The sequence below is a fragment of the Ceratotherium simum genome, chromosome 31 (genome assembly GCF_057802395.1).
Source record: "Ceratotherium simum simum isolate JZ-2026a chromosome 31, ASM5780239v1, whole genome shotgun sequence".
Lineage (NCBI taxonomy): Eukaryota > Metazoa > Chordata > Mammalia > Perissodactyla > Rhinocerotidae > Ceratotherium > Ceratotherium simum.
The window spans coordinates 9,274,376-9,295,974 of record NC_141930.1 but is presented as its reverse complement, the minus strand read 5'-3'; the positions used below and the strand labels follow the sequence as shown (position 1 = coordinate 9,295,974).

General features: G+C 35.9%; 1 long non-coding RNA gene across 2 annotated transcripts; it reads left to right on the top strand.

Annotated features, from left to right (window-relative positions):
• Positions 1–4,095: 4,095 nt before the first annotated feature.
• LOC147913017 (uncharacterized) lies at positions 4,096–16,243 on the top strand. Of its 2 annotated transcripts, XR_015549235.1 has the most exons (4): positions 4,096–4,639; positions 9,749–9,843; positions 11,778–12,364; positions 14,847–16,243. It is a non-coding gene; the product is annotated as an uncharacterized LOC147913017 (long non-coding RNA). The 2 variants fall into 2 exon arrangements; XR_015549236.1 differs by lacking the exon at positions 9,749–9,843.
• The last annotated feature ends 5,356 nt before the right edge of the window (positions 16,244–21,599 follow it).

Genomic DNA, 21,599 nt, shown 5'->3' with positions numbered 1-21,599 from the left:
AGATAATCCTAAACAGCAGAAAATCCCCAAATCATTTATTTTCAGCTTGGATACGTATTGAGGAGATTTTTTTTTCAGCAGACGTCCATTCCTAATTTTATTTTCCTTAGGTTAAGAGTCTGTGAATTATACACCTTACTAATGTTTAGACTGTCACATACCTTTTATTAGGCAGTATATATGACAATGTGTCCCTTGCCAGTTAAGATGATATAGGTAACAGAGCTGTTTGTAGATGAAGAGTAGAGCTTTGTTTTCTGAGGAGACATGTATCTCCACAGCCACCCCTTGTGGCCAGATTTCCATGAAGTTTATTAACCATGGCATGCTCTGCATCTTCTGATGCCTAACTGTACTTCAGTTGTTGTTTTGCTTGAGTAGGGACAATGCCTTTCTCCCTACTCTGATGGGAAAAAGGAAAACACATCTGCCTTGTTTCCTTACGAGCTAGAGAAATCCAGATTATAAAAAATGTGCGCACGCGCGCGCGCACAGACACACACACACACACACACACACACACATGCTTTCATTTCAACACTGTAAATATGAAATAGTGTCATAATTATGGAAACACATTATTTTCAAACCAACAGATATGAATATATCATTATCCGAGGGAGTGTAATGGAAAGGAGAATCTTCCAGGGAGCCTCGTTTTGAAAAATATAGTGATAGTGGGAAAGAGTTCAAAAGTCAGGGAAAGAGAGAAAGATTTCCCTCTTGGCTTCAAGCTTAAGTATATTTATCTCCTCTCATCAACCCTGAGGCAGAAAAAATGAAAATTAAGCTCTGCCTCTACACTTTACTCCTCCTGTAACACCTCTCAACCCAACCTCCCTTGCTCTGTTGATCCAAATCCCGCCTATTTTTCAAAGCACAGCTCAAATCCTGCCTTCTCTTGTAAAGCATTCCCCGATCGTTTCATCTGGAAGCAATCTTTCCTTCTTCTAAACTTCCACAAGACTTATTTTCCATACCACTTATTTAGCACTTAGTATTTACTGACTGGTGGACATGTAATGTTTTCAGAAATGTTGCAGCCGTAGTGGAGGTGATTTTAATCCTTCTGTATAGAAAATAAATTTATATTTTTAAAAGAAAAATAGGCCTATGTATTTTTATTGTTCTTCATGGATCTGAAATCTAGGTTGTTAGATTACAAACTGCATCATCATAGCAAGAAGGAAGCACGTACATAATGCTTACCATATGCCAGATATTGTTTTCAGAGCCTTAGAAATATTAAAAGTTCTAACTACTTTATGCATATTAGGTTGCTAATAATAGAAGTTTTATATATGTGTGTGTATTTTTTGTGTGCACTCATATATTATATATGCATGTATATGTGTGTGACTATATATATGTATACATATTGTTAACCTGCCAAAACAGAAACCAGTTTAAGAGACAAAGCATTTATTTGGGATCAAAGAATTGCAATTCAGGGAGCACAGATTCAGGTAGAAACCCAAATAGTGTCCCACTAGGGTGTACAAGTCAGGGGCTTTTAAAAGCAAAGAGGGGAGGTTGTATTACAAAGAATTTTAACTGGAGTTGGAGGCAGAGAGCTAGTTCTTGGCTAAACATGGATTGACTATTGATTCTATCATCAGAAAGTCCACGATCCTCAGTGTTTCTAATAAGGATGTCTGTTCTCCTGCTGACTTCTCAAACAATTGCTTGCAAAACAATTGCCCTTTTGGCCCAGTCCAAAGTTTTGGCCCAAAGTTCAAGACTGCAAGGCAGTGTCTCTGGAAAGGCAGCTCCAACTCCATTTTAAAATGGCTCCACTAGAGTCAATTTTGACTATATATATATGTGTGTGTGTTATAGATATATAAGCTTGTTTTGCTCCTATAAATATCATATTGGAGAATTGAAGTAAAACAATATTTATTCAGGCATTTGTTATAAATACATTAATAAATGTTAATAAGTACAAACTTTTTATTGAATTTATGCTATTTTTTTCCCCTTCTATAATAGTTAAAGGTGTGGGCTGCTAAACAATAAGAAACACGGTATATCTTAGTATTTTCCATCTTTGAGGCAGAGATGGAAATTTTAGAAGGGAAAAAGAATCCATATACTTAGGGTAATACAAAATTAGATTTTATGTTTCTGAACTTAGGGTCCTCAATTTTTTATCCAACAGGTAATATATTTTTGTTTTATTTTTCTGAGGAAAAACAATATGGACAAAAACAAAAACAAAAAATACTCAACAATTATCTAAAAGTCCTAGATTGCAGTCTAGTGTCACCATCAACTAGCTACAAGTAATTAACCTTTCTATTCCTTGGTTTCTTCATCTGAAGATGAGGGGCACCAATTTAATTAATAGTATTATGTCAGTCTTAAATTTCAAAATCCATGTATGATTTTGTCCATATAGAAGAGAGCCTATTCAAATGAATTTTAAGAACCATCTCTATCATCAGTTTCTACAATTATGTAACAATTTTAATGTAACCCAGTCAAAACTTTCCATTTCCAGAAGCTGATAAAGATGAAAGTTATCGAAATAAAATTATAGGAATCTTATACCTATACCTACATTACCCTTTTATAGGTTTAATTATATCCTGAAATGGCATGATTTTAAGCATGCTGAAGATGATGGAAATCAGTTAAAGCAGACAAGCAGAACAAGGTCATTCAAAGTCCTTGCCCCTGTGCTGGGTGTATCCTTGGAAAAAGTCCACAATTATTCTGGACTAGTGGATACCCTACCTTTTTTTAGATGCCTATTCAACATCTAACACTGAGTGTATTGCTTGCTACGCAGTTCAGTCAAATACAATCACAGTTATATCTCTGTTATTCCATGCTTCCGAGGTGTGTCTCCAACATATCCTAGAAGAGGGCTTTGAATTTGAAGGATCCTTGTTGGAAACATGTTGTGAAACAAGTAGCTGACAGGAACATATCTCCATGCCTGTATCAAAAGTCAGCCCACTACAAAGAAGTCTTCAAATTTTTTTTTTTACATTTCTTGTTAAAATAACAGTGGTCGATGAAAATAAGCTAATTTTTTTTCATTTGTAAAGTTGTCCTGTGTTGTGTTACTTTACTAATAATCTGAAACTATAGATTATTTCCAATAAAACAGAAAACCCAGAGTAAGAGGCTAAACTAGATGAATATATATTCTTAGAGTGTTCAGACAACTATGTATACATATGGGCATATCTGGTTATCTGGCAAGTTGGTTCCACTGAAAACAATGGCAGTAATCCCCATGAATAAAGTGATTTAGAGGCTATGAGATAACCCACACAACCCTCCAAAACTAAGGTCTCCAGGCTATTGAGGGACAAAGCCCATCCCTTAGCTGCCCAGGTACTATGCCCAGTAGAGAAGAAACTTTCCTTAAAAGGAAAAGATAGTGAAGGGACAAAGTTGATTCAGGACAATGACTCAAGTTATACTTCTCAGATTGCCCTCTAGCCCAAGCTCAAGGATCTCAGGAATCTTAGGAAGAGAGAGAATATGTAAATTTACAATGCAAGATTTGATAGGAAACCAGGACCAAAGGACTATTCCATTTTTCACAAATTTCAGTAATGGATGTTTTCTTTACTTTACTGAGGTGATTTTAGGAGTACAAAAAGGAAGAGTGATACTGACCACACAGAAGCAGAGAATACTCTCCAAGCAAGCTGACCCAGGGGTCTTTGGAGAAGCAGGAAAGTACCTCATCTCACTACAGTTGGTTTTAGGCAGAAGAGAGAGATGTTGTGGATGGGAGGTAGATAACAGCAATGACTGTACACAAACCTTGTGAAAGTGTCCCAAAGCCCAATGAAACTAGAAAGAAAAGATTAGGTGCTGTGCTATAAGTTATATGTGTGGTGCTTTATACCAACTCTTAACACAACTGAGGAAACAGAAAACACGTAAAAATCTTTATATTCCATAGACTAAGAAAGTCAATTGCAGGTTATAAAAGTTATGTTACCAAACATAATTTACTCATCTTAAAAATGTGTTTCTGTTTTACATTTAGGGGGGAAAATCCATTATATCGCATTTTAAGTTTTTTCTTAAATAAAGGGCATTTTGTACTATTTTTATTTCCTAGTATTCAAGGCCTTTAAATTGTTACTAACTGCTATTGTTAGTTATTTTTTGATATAGTCATGTTTTCTTACTTGAGCTGGGCTTCTTTGAAGGGAAAAGGAACACATCTTACATTTATTTCACTCCCTCTCAATGTGTAACAGAAACCTCGTGCACAGGTTTGATATATGGAGGTGCACACATAGCAGGGCATTCGTTTGAACACGCACATTAACTATGTCTCGTCTACAATGAGAAATATAAGACAACAGCTGAGACAGCTGCCATTAATCTTAAGTAAGATTTATTATGGTGTCAAATTAGATTCTAAATTTCTATTCTCTAAGAAATTAGAAAATGAGTGAGATATCACCTCAAAGGGCATTTTTTATATTTTATGATGTACATTTCCTTTTATAATAGTCTCCTTATCAGCTATCTGCTAATCATGTGTCTCTCAAAGTTATTCAGACACAAGTTGATTGTTATGATTAGATTAAGCAAATCTTTTTTTCAGCAGTGCCTTTTCCTTGCTGCAACAGAGGAGATGAACTGGGAGAAAGGATAACGGGTAGGGGACAAAATAATTTGAGAAAAAGGAGAGAGAATGTGTCTTTCATGAAGAAAAGTTGGAGGGAATTGTAACTGTCTATACGAAAGAGAACATACCCAAAACTATACCCACTCCCCAACTCTCTTTATATCAAAGATTCAGCAAACTCGGCTGTCCTTTGCTAATTTTATTTTTTATTGCAATTCACTAAGTAAATGGAATTCAAAAAATAATTTCCTACCCTTTGGTGCCATCATGAGGCCAAAATAACAAAGTACCAAGAAAAGCAAATCTCCAGGGTAACCCAAGGTTTTGATGTTTTTCTTTTCATTCAAAATGTAATTATCCAGAGAATGAAAGTTTATTTCAGAAAGAAATATAATTACCTTTACTATAATTGAAACTCTCCAACCAACAAATCATAGCTCATATTTTTACATAGGTAGTTCATTGAGTGGAATAAAATGTACCTTAAATTTTTAAGCAACTGTGAAATTACAGTTTTGTGAATTTGGAATCAATAAAATATTCACGTTTTGAAGTTGCATAGCCATGACCTAAAGTGTTTATATTTTAAACCAATCTTAGCTTTATTTATTTTTTTACTCCATACGATAGTGTGATAAAGTACCTCAGAGGTCTCAAAACACAACATTATGAAATCACAAGAGAGAATATACTATTTTAGAAATGGAACAAATGACAATAGAAAGAATATGGCAAAGCAATGTATTAGAAAGAATAGCTAATGAACATCTAAGGACTTCATGCCCAGATAAAATCAAAGTACAAATCACTATCAGGAGATTCGGTATTTGAACGCATCACCACAAAGTACATCTAAAAAATTACAAAAATATGTTTTATTAGAAATGTCAACCAATATACCTTGTTCTGCTATTTGTATTATAGCTGTATTATTATTCCTAGGCTTATATTAGGTCCATTTTTAGCCTTATTTTACAAGTACCTCAATAGAATTAGAAAATGTTCGTTACTCATCTGCTTTCACAGTCCATTTAATTTTCTTGTCTGAATTGTTAGTTTTCTCATGTGATGAGAATATGTTCCCTGAATGATACTTGATGATGCCTAAATCTTATTTCTTCCCATTGGTCCTCAAAATTCCATGCACTTCTCTCTCATTTTTCCTTCATGGCATTTAGAAACTGAAGACCCCACAGATTTCATCTGTAAAGTATGGACTCTCTCTCTAAGGGATGCAAAGTTTCACTCTGCATAATGTCTTGCTTACTTCAGCTTTTCTTATTTACTGGAAAAGCCACAGACAGGGGTAAAAATCAAACTGCTGAACTGGTTTTTACCTGCTTTTATTCTCAGAGTGTCCTCTCCCTGTTTTGTTTATACCTTGCACCTCTAAGCAGTATTTCCTTATTTTCGGAATTATCAAAAATATAAACACTATCATGAACTTCAGTTATAAGAAAGGCAGCTTGAATTGTCTTCTTTTCTTTCTCTTGTCTCAGAGACAGATCTTATCTGTGGAAAGAGTAATAATTTGTTCTCCTTTCAAGTCAGTGGTGATCTCCTTTTGTGACCCGGCCTCCAGCGTTCTTACAGCAGAATCACAGTGCTAATCCCAGATTGGCTGTGGGCATATGTTGCCCTTATTTGGCCCCTGTAACGTTGCTCAAAATGGATCATTATCTTTAACATTATCCCAGAGATGACAGGAAGTTAAATCTCCCTTCATTGTAATAGTATCAAAGGCCCCTTTTACTGGCAAAAGTTACCAAAAAGGATAGGGTTTCTGCCCTGATAAAATTCTCAAAGGCCCCCAGTGTGAGGGAGAAAGCTCGGAAGCCATAGTCATTCTAGAAGAAAAAGAGCTCTCTGATCACCTATAACCTCCTTCAGGCAGGACAAGACTATTCCTGTGTCAGACATAGTACAATATTCAAATATTTAAATGCCGTCTCATCATATTTCTATTCGTCTCACATGCTGAGATGGTTTCCTTCCATTCCGATCACATCACCTCTTGCGTTTACTTCATTATGTAGAAATTTAGGACAGAACTCAGTATGTGAGTATCTGATTCAGTTGGGATCTGAGAAAAGACTCCAATTATTTATAACAGAAAGTGTTTAATGCATAAAATTACTTACACAGGTTACGGAAGTGAACAGTGAAGAAACTCAGAGATTGTCAACAGCAGGGAGCCACTGCTAATCCCTAGGTAGAAGAGACAAATGGGTGAGACTGTGGGAGAAACCCAGGGACGGTGTCACCTGGAGAAGGTGGAACCACATCTCTCCTGTCCAGGAGGTGCTGGAGCCATGTAGGCTCCAGACATAAATGGTACCACCCAGGCTTCTCCTCCCTTCCTTCTCTCTTGCTGCTGCCTTCCCATTTCTGGCCAATGACTCTTGCTGTGCAAATCCGCCAAAACTCCTCAGTAAGGGAGCTCGAGTTACGCAGCCTGCGTGAGTCAGCCTCCCTGACACACAGAGAGGGACACACAGTGGAACTGAGAGGAATGGGTCTGGGTCAAACTGACCCAGGGATGGCACAGAACTCTAGGTAAGTGGGAAAAAAAGTGTGGTTAGGTTTCGTTGAAAGGAAAAGAGCAAAATCTAAAAGGCTTCAAATGCCTAGTATATACGTCCCCTAATTCACATATTTCCTTTTGTTTTGGCATTATTGTTTTAAAACAATCCATGGTTGGTTTTTCCAAATCAAAAGACCTTCTTTTATCAGGAAAAATGACGCATAAATGTTTTTTATTTCTTGGACAGATTGTAATTAAGAATTGGGTATAATTTATTAATACTAATTTCTCCTTTTAAAAGATAAACTATTCTTTCTCTCTGCTTAAAATGGAGATACTGTGAAAATAATTTTCAGCTAAATTAGTTTTCTATTTTATTTCCTGCTGCTAGTAATGAAAACACATCTCCCAGCAGTGATGAAAGCATAATTTCTAATGGTTCACAGCAAAGAGAGTTTTCATTTTTTATAAAGTGGGGACAGTCAAAAGAAAAATCACAACTCTGAGGCTATTTTGTTTCTATTGAATGCGTCTTTAAATGACATTATTCAAGAACTTCTTGTCTCACTGATAATCATCATATAATTTTTAAGATTTTTAATTACTAAATTCAGCAAAATTTTAGCCCAAGAAAACAGACCCATATTTCTAGTATATTATTTCTATAATCTATTAACTAATTTTATAAAATACTCTGTTTTATTTCTACCATCAAAATAATCACTGATTTTGATTACTATCTTTTTTGTGTGTGTGTGTGAGGAAGATTAGCCCTGAGCTAACATTAGATGCCAATCTTCCTCTTTTTGCTGAAGAAGACTGGCTCTGGGCTAACATCTGTGCCCATCTTCCTCTACTTTATATGGGACGCTGCCACAGCATGGCTTGATAAGTGGTGCATATGTCCGCACCCGGGATCCGAACTTGCAAACCCCAGGCCGCTGAAGCGGAGCGTATGAACGTAACTGTTATGCCACCGGGCCAGCCCCGGATTATTATCTTTTGATGGATTAATGCTTCACATAATACATTGTAAAACACACACACAGACATACAAACATACGTCCTAAATATAGCTAATTCCAATTTCCTATTACACTTTGTTTTTTCATGAATTTTACATAATACCCTTGAAGTTTAAACTTAAGTATAAAGATTCTGTGATTTTGGTAGTAATCTGTCAGAAAATGTAAATTGAAAAAATAGTAACCTGACCTTCTAGACTATAAATTCATTAAATAGAAACCATGACCAAATTGTTTGCTACCATTTTCATAGTAATGAATGAATTATCTGTTTCCTTTTCACATGGAAAATCTATAATATGGGTGCTCTATATAATACTCATTCTTTAGTGTATGGCTCTGTATGTCATACTTCCCCTTTCTCTGCCTGAATTGTAACCCAACCTGAGGATAATTAAGGAAGTGAACTGTGCTCTAGTCTGACATTAGCCATGCTAGTTAACATTTTAAGTTAGAATAGGTAAATTATATTCTCTGACCTCGGTACATGGCAGTTAGCCATCTGCCTTTCTCCCTTCTTTTAGTCACCATCCTTCCCTTGTTCTGAACAGTATCATGCTTTTTCATAGAGCTTCTTCATTTTCACCTAACTTCCCAAACTCCTGGTTCTTGATTGTTACAACCTTTGTAGGAATGTAATCTTAAATAATCCATTGTCTTCCCACTGCCTTAGAAAACAAAGTTTAATCTTATTAATACAGCATAGAAAGCTCTTCACAATACGGACTCTATCAGCTTCATCTCCCACTGTTTCTCTTTCACATTTTTGCTGTAACATATCAAATTGCATATAACCCTCAAAACATGCCACATTCATTATTCTCAACATGTTGTTCCTTCTACCTGGAATGACCTTATCTGTACTAGTTCTTCTGGATAACTTCTCATTCTTCCACACCCATTTAAATTACCATTCTCCGGGCCAGCCCCGTGGCGTAGTGGTTAAGTGCGTGCACTCCACTGCTGGTGGCCCAGGGTTCAGATCCCGGGCGTGCACCAACACACCAACGTCAGGCCATGCTGTGGTGGTGTCCCATATAAAGCAGAGGAAGATGGGCACAGATGTTAGCTCAGGGCCAGTCTTCCTCAGCAAAAAGAGGAGGATTGGCATGGACGTTAGCTCAGGGCTGATCTTTCTCACAAAAATAAAAATAAATTACCATTTTCCTTGGGAAGCCTCCTCTATACAGTCAATTCATCCCTCCTTAAACTCCTAGATAGTATGATGGTTACTCATTTAGATGGAAAACTCTCCAGCGAGCAGTGTAAAGGCACAGACCATGTGCTTATTGTTGTGCCTGCACACGATAGGTGGTCCACAGTCTGATGACTTAGCTATGACATTTCCATTATAAGCTCCTAAAACACAGTGCATTTTAATTGAAAGATCTAACATAGCTTAATTAAACATATTTTATAATGGCTTTTGATAAGTCTGATTTTGAAAATTTACAAGAAATAAAAAAATTGTTTTATCCGTAGTCTAGAAAGGAGGTAGAATTACGAATTTTCATCAAGTTAGCACTAAACACCTAAGTCAAACATGAGCTGACACCTTTGATCCTTAGGATTTGTATGTCATTTTCCTAGGTGAAACTTGAAGCACGTGCCATTTTAGAAAGACGGGTAAATAGGTGAGGAAACCATAACTAACCTTTGTCTGAAATCCTGGAATTATTGAGCTGGTAAGAATCTGAGAGATACATGACTCCCTCCAAAACAAAGAATCTTCATTACCATGACAGATGTTCCTCTAGCCTCATTGAAATTTCCTTTGGCAGCCTGCTCATTCTTTTGTTGATCAGTTTCAATTATTAAAGACACTTCTACTTTACACACAGCCAAATTCTACAACCCCACCCCCACTTGAAGTCCCACAGCTCTTTTGCCCCCACAGTAACTACGAGAGAGGTCAATAATTTTCACCTGATTCTTCACATCTTTGAAGTTAGCTCTGTGCATTCTTGTTTCCAGAAGAGGATTTTTATCCCCCCACTGGTTTGCAGGCTCATTTTGGGGCTGACTCTTTTCTAGACAGATGTAGTTTACGTAAAATCACTGTTATTTGTAAATAATTAGATTGTGACTTTTTTTTTTTAGATCATGACTTTTGAACACATAATAATCTGAACTCTGGCAGCACTGTTCCTCACACCTAAAATCTCACTGAAATAGGCCACAGAGTATATAGTGAGTAAATGACCATCATCAAAGAATATACAATAGAGTACCATTAACATGCTAGAAAACTGGAGGAAATTCTGCTAAATAAACTGTCCAAGGGACCCAAAATGAACATCAGTTTTTGATTCATTTTGCTTTGTACTTTTTTGAGGAATTACAACACACATCTACCATGTGACTTCATGTAAGTCTCATAAGGTTGTCACTCAAAAAAACCTCACTTTCCAATGAGAGAGCTATACATACACATGACCTAAGTGAGGCCAGTGAGACTGACTCTCCCAAGAATCCAAACTGAAGTGAATGTGTGGTTTTGGATGGAGGTGACGCTGTGTGTTCTAATGGCAGGACTTTAAAAAGGAAACCACGGTAACAACTTCAATGTCCCTCAACTGATGAATGAATAAACAAAAGGCGGTATACCCAGAAAATAGAACATTATTCAGCCATAACAAAGAATGAAACAGTGATACACATGCTAAAACACAGAGGAACCTTGAAAACATTATGCTAAGTGAAAGAAGCCAGACACAAAAAACTACTAGTGTATGATTCTATTTATATTAAATAGACAGAATAGGCCAATCTATAAGCAGAAAGCAAATTAGTGGTTGGCAGAGCTAGTAGGGAGAGGAGGTATGGGGAGTAACTGTTTAATGGGTAGGGGCTTCCTTGTGGGATGACGTTCTGAAACTAGATAGCAGTGATGATTGTAAAACATTGTGAATGCCTCTGGACTGTACACTTTAAAATGGTTAAAATCACAAGTTTTATGTTATAAATATACATTACCACAATAGAACGATTATAAAGAAAAAACAGACAACCATTAATTTCTGGTTCTAACATACAAAACCCTGGTTTTGGTCCTTCCTCTCCTTGTTATTTAGCTTTTCTTTCCACTTTGTGATTTACTTAGTAATTTTCTAATAAGTTCTTTTCTGTCTATGTTTTTTGTAATTGATTTTTGTTACTTTCAAACAAAAAAAGCCCTAATTCTCACATGTGTTGTTGAGTGTGGAGTAGCACAACTTTGGGAGATCAATTTGGCGATATATAATAATATAGTATCCAATATAGCTATAGCTCAGTATCTATCAGGAGGAATAAGAATAAATTGTGGTATAGTTACACAAATGGATTTTATACTGAAGTTAAAATGAAAGAACTAGAGCTACTTATATTAATCTGGATCAAGCTTAAAAATAACATTAAAAAAATGCCACAAATAGCTAAAAAATATATATTTTTTAGATAAAGTTTTAAAACACACAAAACAGTATTAGAGTTTCATTTCTTTATGCATATATAGTAAAAAAATTTAAATATACATGGAAATGTTAAATATCAAATTCAAAGTAGTGATTCTGCGGCAGATTGTATATTCTAATAATAACTATGATAATATCTTCCATCCCACATATTCTTCTTACAGTGTGACCTTGTCACTTTCCTCATTGAATATGGGGTCTATGAACCCATGGATCCATGAACCCTGGTGGACCTTTGTGACTATCTCAACCCACAGAGCACAGAAGAAGTGACTTTATACGACTTCTGAGACTAGATTATAAGTGTCATGCATTTCTGCCTTGTGCCTTGAGGATACTCACTTTTGCAACCCAGTCACCATGCTGTAAAGAAGCCTAAACAGTTCCTGGAGAGACCTCAGGTACCACAGAGCCTCACCTGAGATCTCAGCTGACAGCCAGCGTCAACCACTGGAAATATGAGTGAGCAAGCCTTCAAATGATTCCAGCCTCCAGCCATCAAGTCACCCTCAGGCTTCGAGTCTTCTCAGCTGAGGCTCCAGACATCATGGAACAGAGACAAGGCATCCCCACTGAGCCCTTTCCCAATTTCTGATGCACAGAACCCATAAACAGTAAAATGGATGTTATTCCTACCACTATGTTCAGGCTGGTTTGCTACTCAACCAGAGTAGCTGGAACAGGTCATCACTGGAGAAGAAAATGAGGAATGAGACCTGGAAGAGTCCTAACTCATTAAGATTTGACAAAGGTAGGTAACAGACACGTGGATTTTTTTTGTACTATTCTTTACAGTTTACCTTCTAGTCTTTAAATATTTTTAAATAAATGTAGAAAACAATGCATGTCCTAGAAACTGTTGCCAATACATACAAATATTTAAATTATGACAAACTAGGCACCATGAATTAATGGGTAACAAAACGATTATAGCCAAAATGGTTGGGGACAAAAAGTCCTAGTTTCATGGGAGAAAATCAACTTAATTCTCTCTTCATTCCATATGCTAAAATAAACTAAAGATGGAACTATAGAGTCAAATATAAAATCCTAATGAACATTTTTAAATGAAATGGGAAAGCAGGTAAAGAATATCTACTGTCAGAATAGAAGACTTACTAATATTAAAATCAATAAAAGTCACATTGGAATCTGTCAGTAATCATTTTTTATTCAAGCTCAGAAATGTCAGAAAATTAAGAAATAAATAATAATTATATTTTTGCTTTAGATTTTACTGAGAAAACCATCAAGTGTGATTAACCTTATATATTTCCCTCCATATATTTACATCCATCTCACCTTTTCCTTACTCTAGCTGTTATTCACTTTAAAATTCTACCTCTGCCTTTAAATTTGTATTCGTATATCCATTCTAGATTTTGCTCCATCAATAATTAATTTCAAATTTTTTGCATCAAACTCATTGCCTAAAAATTTTGCTCCTGCTATTGTCCCATTTTCACTAACGTGCATGTTAAACTCTCTACTTTCCTTTAAAATAATTATCTTTGTGTCTGTTCCTAGCTATCATCCCATTACTCCTCTTTTCTTTTCATTGAAATATTTTGATAGTACTCTACAAATCCTTTGTCCACCTCATCTTGCATTCAACATTTATATCTCTGAAAATTTTGTTAAGAGGCAATAGAAGGTAATGGTTAGAGGAAAGTCTCCTGTGGTCAAATCCTGGGTTAGCCACTTAGTTACGATATGACCTTAAATTATTTTAGCTTTCTATGCACCAGAGTCTTCATCTACAAAATTGTGTGACAATAATATTTCTATTATCACTCTATTATTTATCACCACAATTGGTAAATGTCAATGACATCTTTTAGTGAAGTTCATAACGGTCTTTATTCCTGTTGTTGCTTCTTAAAACCCTACTACCATGCTATTTACCTAACTCTACTCTAATTTATTCATTCATGTATTCAGCTATTCAATTTTATTCATACCCTATAACAAATACTTGCTAGATGTTGATAAAATAGGAATGATTAAAGTGGCATTGTCCCTGCCTCACGTGGATTTCAAGATGGTTGAGGAGACATACATTAACTCATTAATCACACGAAAAATGTAAACTTAAAAAAAACTGTTTTCTCCAAATTTAGATCATCAGTCCAGACCTTCCTTTGGAGTAAGTGCCTATTGATGCTCTCCATTTAACTCTCTAATGACAGAATATGTCCAGAGCAGCATTTCTGACCTTCTCCCTCCCAGCCTGCTCCTCCTGCAGTCTCCCCTACCTCATATAATGGCAATTCCATCCTTCCTGGCTCTCAGCCCCCAACACTATGTAGCGACCTAGTCCCTGGTCTTGATTTTACACCCCATAACCAATCCTTCAGGAAGTCCTGAATCCAGTCACTTCTCACCATGACTAAGACCCTTCTTCAAGTCACCATTATCTCTTGTTTGGGTTACTGGAACAAGCTTTTAATTACTCTCTCTGTTTGTACTCCTCTACCCCCACACCCACTCACTTACTGTCGTTTTTTAACACAGCAGCCAGAGAGACTGTCTTAAAACATAAGTCAAATAATGTGAATCTATTGTTCCAAACAGTCCAATGGTTCCCAATCTTATTTACAATAAACAGTCTTTGTAATGGCCTAGGAAACCCTACATGACCTGATTAACTCTCCGACTTCCACTCTACTATTTAGCTCCTCATTCTTGTCTAGCTACACTGGATCCTTGCTACACCTCAGCAATCCAGACACAATTCTGCTTTAGGAACATTGCCCAACTCTTCCTTTTGCCTGAATCACTCTTCCCCAGATAACAGCATAGCCATCCCCCTTCCTTCATATCTTTACTCAAATACCATTTTTACAAAGAGACCTACCCTAGCCACCTTATTTAAATTTGATACCTTCTCTGTATCTCATTCTTCAGAGTCTTTATTGCCCTTTTCTATCTGTACTTTTTCCATAACACTTCTTCTCTTTCATGTTACTATGTAATTAACATATATTGTGTCTTTTTTTAAATTGTCTACTTCCTGACCTCTGCCTCTTTAGAATATAAGCTCCATGACAGTGAAGATTTTCATATATATATATCATTCAATATCAAAACTACATTGTATAAATAAAAGAGAAAAAAATGAATAACTCAAATATCTTCTAAAGGACAGAAATTGTTTTCTAATGAGTATGTCACCAACAACGTACCCTAGATACTGATTAATAATTTGGTTTATTTATTGTTCCAAAAACTAGAGTTGGACTTCAACTTCTGTCAAGATGAAGTAACAGAAACCAAGTCTACCCTCCTATCTGAAACAACTAACACACCAGACAAAATATGTGATGCAATGGATTTCAAGACATTAAATATCAGACAACAAAGGACAGTAATCACTTAGAGATGGAAAACAAATGAAGTCAGCCCTACAATGGCTAAGCATACTGCCTGGAGAGAGTTTCCAGGTTGCAATGCAGGGAAAGGAAAATGAGGTAAAGGGTGGGAGTCTCCTTGAGTTGAAGAGACAGAGCTGTGAGTCTGGGGCAACTGAGGTGGCTAGAGTTCGCAAGACAGAATACTGGATACAAGGGATCTGTGCAGAAAGATCTGCAGAGGGTCTCATCAAGTTTTCAACTGGATACTGATCATCACGTGTGTGTGAAGAAGCTACTGCAGGCTGGGGAAAGAACTACCCAAAAGAATGAAAGGAAAAAAATCCTTGAAGCTCACACAAGACTGGAAACAGCTCCTGTTTGGCCAAAGTGGAAATCATCATAATTCTTGAAGCATGGGGAAAGCCTCAGAGTGTTTCGCTTCAGCGGTGGGACAAAATTAGCTCTGGACTAAATGCTGCTCTAGTCCCATATAACAAAGCTAAAACACAATATCCGAAAGATCAAATAGTTACAAAGTGACTCATTTGTGTCACTGAACAAATCCCAAGAATATTTATAGAAATGAAAAATATCCAGCACCCAAAAAGTAAAATTCATATTGTCTGGCATTCTATCGAAATTTACCAGGCAAAAATTAAGCAGAAAAATACAACCCATAATGAGGAGTAAAATATAATAATCAATCAAGACCACATATTTCACAGATGAAAGAATTGGTAGACAAGAACATTAATACCATCACTGTAACTGTAATCCACATATACAATAAGCTAGAAAAAAGTTGAGCATGTTAAGTAGAGACGTGGAAGATAAACAAAAAAGACCAAAATTAAACTTCTAGAGATTAAAATACAATGCCTGAATCGTATGGTAGTTCTCTTTTTAATTTTTTGAGGAACCCCTCTCCTGTTTTCCACAGTGACTGCACCAATTTACATTTCCACCAAAGGCATACAAGAGTTCCCTTTTCTGCAAATCCTCACCAACACTTGTTATTTTTTTGTCTTTTTGATAATAGCCATTCTAACAGGTATGACGTAGTATTTCATTGTAGTTTTGATTTTCATTTCTCTGATGGTTAGTGATGTTGAGCATCTTTCTATGTGCCTATTGGCCATCTTTGGAAAATGTCTATTCTTCTTTGGTATGTCTTCTTTGGAAAAATATCTGTACAAGTCCTCTGTCCATTTTTTAATCAGGTTGTTTGGTTTTTTGATATTAAGTCGTGTAAGTTCTTTATATATTTTGGATATTAACCCCTTATCAGATATATAATTTGCAAATATCTTCTCCCATTTAGTAGGCTGCTTTTTTGTATATGATCCAGCAGTTCTACTTCTGGGTATTCATTCGAAGAAAAGGAAAACACTAATTCAAAAAGACATATGCACCCCTATGTTCACGACAGCATTATTTACAATAGCCAAAATATGGAAGTAACCTAAGTGTCCATCAATAGATGAATGGATAAAGAAGATGTGAGATATACGCGCGAGAACACACACACACACACACACACACACACACACACAGTGGAATATTACTCAGCCATAAAAAGGAATGCAATCTTGCCATTTGCAACAACCTGGATGGACCTAGAGGGTATTATGCTGAGTGAAATAAGTCAGACAAAGAAAGACAAATACTATATGATTTCACCTACTTGTGGACCCTAAAAAACAAAACAAATGAACAAACAAAATGGAAACAGACTCATAGATACAGAGAATAGACTGGTGGTTACCAGAGTAGGGAGGGTTTGGGGGCAGGCAAAATAGGTGAAGGGGATTAAGAGGTACAAGCTTCCAGTTATAAAATAAGTAAGTCATGGGGATGCAATGTACAGCATAGGGAATATAGTCAATAATATTGTAATAACTTTGTATGGTGAGAGATGGTAACTAGACTTATCATGGTGATCATTTTTAATGTGTATAAACATTGAATCACTATGAGGTACACCTGAAGCCTTGAATCACTATGAGGTACACCTGAAAATAGGATATTGCATGTCAATTATACTTCATAAAAAAAAGACAATGTCTGAGATGAAAAATACATTGGGTGGGATTAAGACATAACTGACATTCCAGAGAACAAAGAACAAATAGGACAAATATCAAAGACGTATCAGGTGTTAGATTTAAACCTAACTGTTATCAATAATCACATTAAAGAAAAATGGTCTAGGGGCCGGCCCCGTGGCTTAGCGGTTAAGTGCGCGTGCTCCGCTACTGGCGGCCCACGTTCGGATCCCAGGCGCGCACAGAAACACCTCTTCTCCGGTCATGCTGAGGCCGCGTCCCACATACAGCAACGAGAAGGATGTGCAACTATGACATACAACTATCTACTGGGGCTTTGGGGGGGAACAAAAGGAGGATGATTGGCAATAGATGTTAGCTCAGAGCTGGTCTTCCTCAGCAAAAAGAGGAGGATTAGCAGGGATGTTAGCTCAGGGCTGATCTTCCCCACAAAAAAAAAAGAAAGAAAAATGGTCTAAACACCGTAGTTAAAAGTGACAGATTGCAAAATTGGATTAAAAAACGAGCAACACGCATCAATATGCTGCCTATTAGAAACACATTTTAAATATAAAGAACCATATAGGTTAAAAGCAAAATGTTGGAAAATATATCCCATGCAACACTAATCAAACGAAAGGTGGAGTGGCTATAATAATATCAGGCAAAGTTGGAAAGAATAGTATAAGGATAAAGAGTGTTATTTCAACATGATAAATGCCATTCATCAAGAATTAACACTCCCAAATGTTTATGCTCCTAAAAAGAGGGATTCAAAATACTTGATGCAAAATATGATAGACAGAAATAGACAAAAGAAATAGACAAATCCACCATTATAATAGGAGAATTCAATCTCCCTTTTCAATAATTAATAGAACAAATAGAAAATCATTTGGATTATAGAAAACTTGGCCAACCCTACCAAGAACTTGACCAAATTGGCATTTATAAACAATTCCCACCAACAACAGAAGAATACACATTCTTTTCAAGGGTTCATAGAAAATTTAGCAAGATAGACTATATCTTAGGTCATAAAACCATTCTCAGTAAAATTAAAAAGATTGAAATCATGCAAAGTATGCCCTCTGACTACAACAGAATAAAATTAAAAATCAATAACACAAAAATATGTTAAAAGTTATTTGGAAATTAAATTACACATTTCTTAATAACCCATGGGTCAATGAAGAAATCATATATGAAATTACAAAGTACTTTACCTGAATGAAAATGAAAACACAACACATCAAAATTTGTGGGATTCAGCTAATGCTGTGGTTAGAGGGAAATGGATAGCAATGAACACCTGTACTAGAAAAGGTCTCAAATGAATAACCTCAACTTCTTTCCTAAGACACCAGAAAGAAAAAGAGCACATTAAACCCAAATCAACATAAAAATATCAGAATAAAATCAATGAAATAGAAAATAGAAAACAAGAGAGAAAATCAATGAAACCAAAAACTGTTTTTTTCAGAAAATCAATAAACTTCATAAAGTGCTAATCAGGCATCTAGGAAAAACTTAGAGCTAACATCATACTTAATGGTGAAAGACTGAATGACTCCTGCTAAGACACAAGGCAAGGACATCTTTTAGATGAGAGACAGAGAGAAAAATAATCATGATAATCAATCATAATATTAAATACTTACTCTAAAATCTGTTTCCGGCTCAACTGCTTAGCCAAATTTCCTATAATTAGAATCAGATAAACCAAGAGATGGATAGAAAAATAGTTAAGATATAGATATAGATTCATCAATTTGCTCTTGCTTTTTGATAAATGGCCAAAAACAATACCCCACTTTCAAAAATTTCATGATTTAAAAAAATGCTAGATAAAAATCCTATTATCTTAACTAAAATCCAGTGCAGAAATGGAGAAAATCATTTCCACATCCTTGCCTGCCTCTTTCCTTCTCTATCTAAACAAAATGGTCTAGTGAAAACACACTGGCCTGAAAGTATCAAGATCTGGGTCCTATTCCAGGATTCACTATTGACTAATTATGATACCACAAGTATACGACATCATTTCTCTAATTTCAGTTTTCTCACCTGAAATACAAAGAAGTTAAAGTAAACAATGTTTCTAAAACTAGAGTCTGAGGCTCCTTAGTAATGGGTGGATATATTCTCAGGAACCTGCAATTTCTACCTCAGTTTTAATCTTTTAAGCAATAATTTCAGCACTTTTACAGATCATCTGCAGGATATCTCATATCCTACAACAAACATGGATTTGAGGATGCATATTTACATTTGCATTTATACCTCATTAACTCAACAGTCCTGCAAAAAGACCTCATGGAATAACGCAATACAATGATGCCTTCCCAACAATTAAAGACCAAGAGATATCAAAACAAGCTGCAGAAATAAAGATTTCCTGATCATGCAATAGATAAAATTGTAGAAGAATTAAGACTTCTCATGTTATATAATCATGTGGGCAATGTGAATATGCCAAAGGCAAAAAAAAAAAAAATGCACAGTAAGAGGAACATTTCCAGGTTCGAGCCAAAATTCAGTTTTAGCAAAAGAACCACGACTATCATATTAATATTATCTGTCATCCATCACACTAGTGTGATTAATTTGAATTCCTCAACATAATTTTTATTTATTTTTATTAATTTGTTTGATTGTATAATTTTATAGGAAGTTGTAAGGATACTAGCTTTATATTTAATCATATTCAGGAAACACGATAAAAATAGTGTGTCAACACCAAATAAATTACGAGAATTTTGTTTTCTCCTTTTTTATTTTTTCCTGAGGAAGATTAGCCCTGAGCTAACAGCTGTGCCCATCTTCCTCTATTTTTGCATAGGGGATGCCACCACAGCACGGCTTGATGAGCAGTGCGTAGGTCTGTGCCCAGGATGAGGGCCTGCAAACCCCGAGCTGCCAGAGTGTGTGAACTTAACCACTACACCACTGGGCTGGCCCCTGTTTTCTCCTTTTAAGAGCTTCATAAGTCACCTAATGTGAGAAACATTGAGCTCAATATTCTGGAAGAATCTTTTCTGTTAAGGTTCTATGATGTTCTCCTCTCTCTCTGTGAACATATACCATATACAACCATTAGAGGGCAGTAAGACACTTGGACTAAATGTGATTTTTCTTTATCTTCCCCTGTTCTTCATGAAAATTTAGGATTGAAAGAAGCTATAGCTAAATTATTTATCTAAACCACCAGCCTCTTATTTAAATATTTTAAGAAAAAGAAATTCTCCACAAGTCTCCTCAGTCTTAGCTTCATCTAACCCTTTCCTGCTATAATGTAATCCTATTTTTCTCACCCTGTCTTAGTGAACCAGGCAGCTCTGACAACACACACGCGCACACACACACACATTACTTACTTTTCATATTTTAAGATAAATATTTAGCATATAAGATGGAGGTTATTATATGAAACAAAAGTTGTTTATATTTAAAACAAAATTGACATTGCTCTACGTGTTTTAGCAAAGTAAATCTAGCAAGAGTGGAAAGATGAATCTGAAAAAAGAGAGGCTGAAAAATAATAATATTTAATATTTACTGGACATTTACTATGTCCTGAAAACTTTTCTAGTCACTCTTGTAAACTATATTCTTTAATGTCTGTAGGACTCTGGGGAGGGTGGTATATCGGTCACACCATTTCGCAGATGAGGAAATGTAGAGACTTAGTCATACAGCTAATATAAGGTGAAACTAGAATTGAAAGCCAAAGCATCTGACAGGGCCCCTGTTTTACCCACTCACTATCTCATGCTGAAAGTGGGAAGAACACTCTACAGGCTTCTGACATGGTGCAAAGTGAGAAGAAGACCCTACGCTAAGGCAGTGGCAGCGGATATAGAAAAGAGCCATCTGAATTAGAAAGATACTTAAGAAGGCAAATTGAGAGAATATTGTCACTGATCAAAAATGGGACCACAGATCCAGGCTGTATTGACTGAGGATTTCAGCTCAGACAAGTGAATGGGTATGTTTGTCATTAATCAAGACAATGAATTCAATTAGAAGAGTAGGTGTGGAAAGGTGGGGGCTCATGAGCTCTGATTTGGACCTGTAACCTATTGGGTTTCTACAAAAGCACACTGATTTAACGATGATTTCCTGAGTGCCTACTACATACTAGACACTATTCTAGGCCCCTAAGGTATATTGACTAATGAAAGCCAAGTTCCCTGCCCTGCTGGAGCTTATTTTCGTGGAGAGAGACTGACAATAAAAAAACAATTACGATAAATAAGTAATATTTCAGTTGTTACAAGGTGAAAAAGTTCTCTAAAATATAAGAAAAAGGAAAGCAAGACAGAGTAAGTTGAGAATTATGGGGGAGGGTAAGATATAGTACTCAATAGTATTATCGATTTAAAAAATTAGGTGACACAAATCAGACACTGCTCTATGCCAGTGGCATTCTACAAAAATATAATGCTACATATGTAATTATAAATTTTCTAGTAGCCACATTAAAAAATAAAATTAAAGTGAAATTGATTTAAAAAATTTTTAACTCAATATATTTAAAATATTATCATTTCAACATGTACCCAATATAAAAAAAGGAAATATTTGA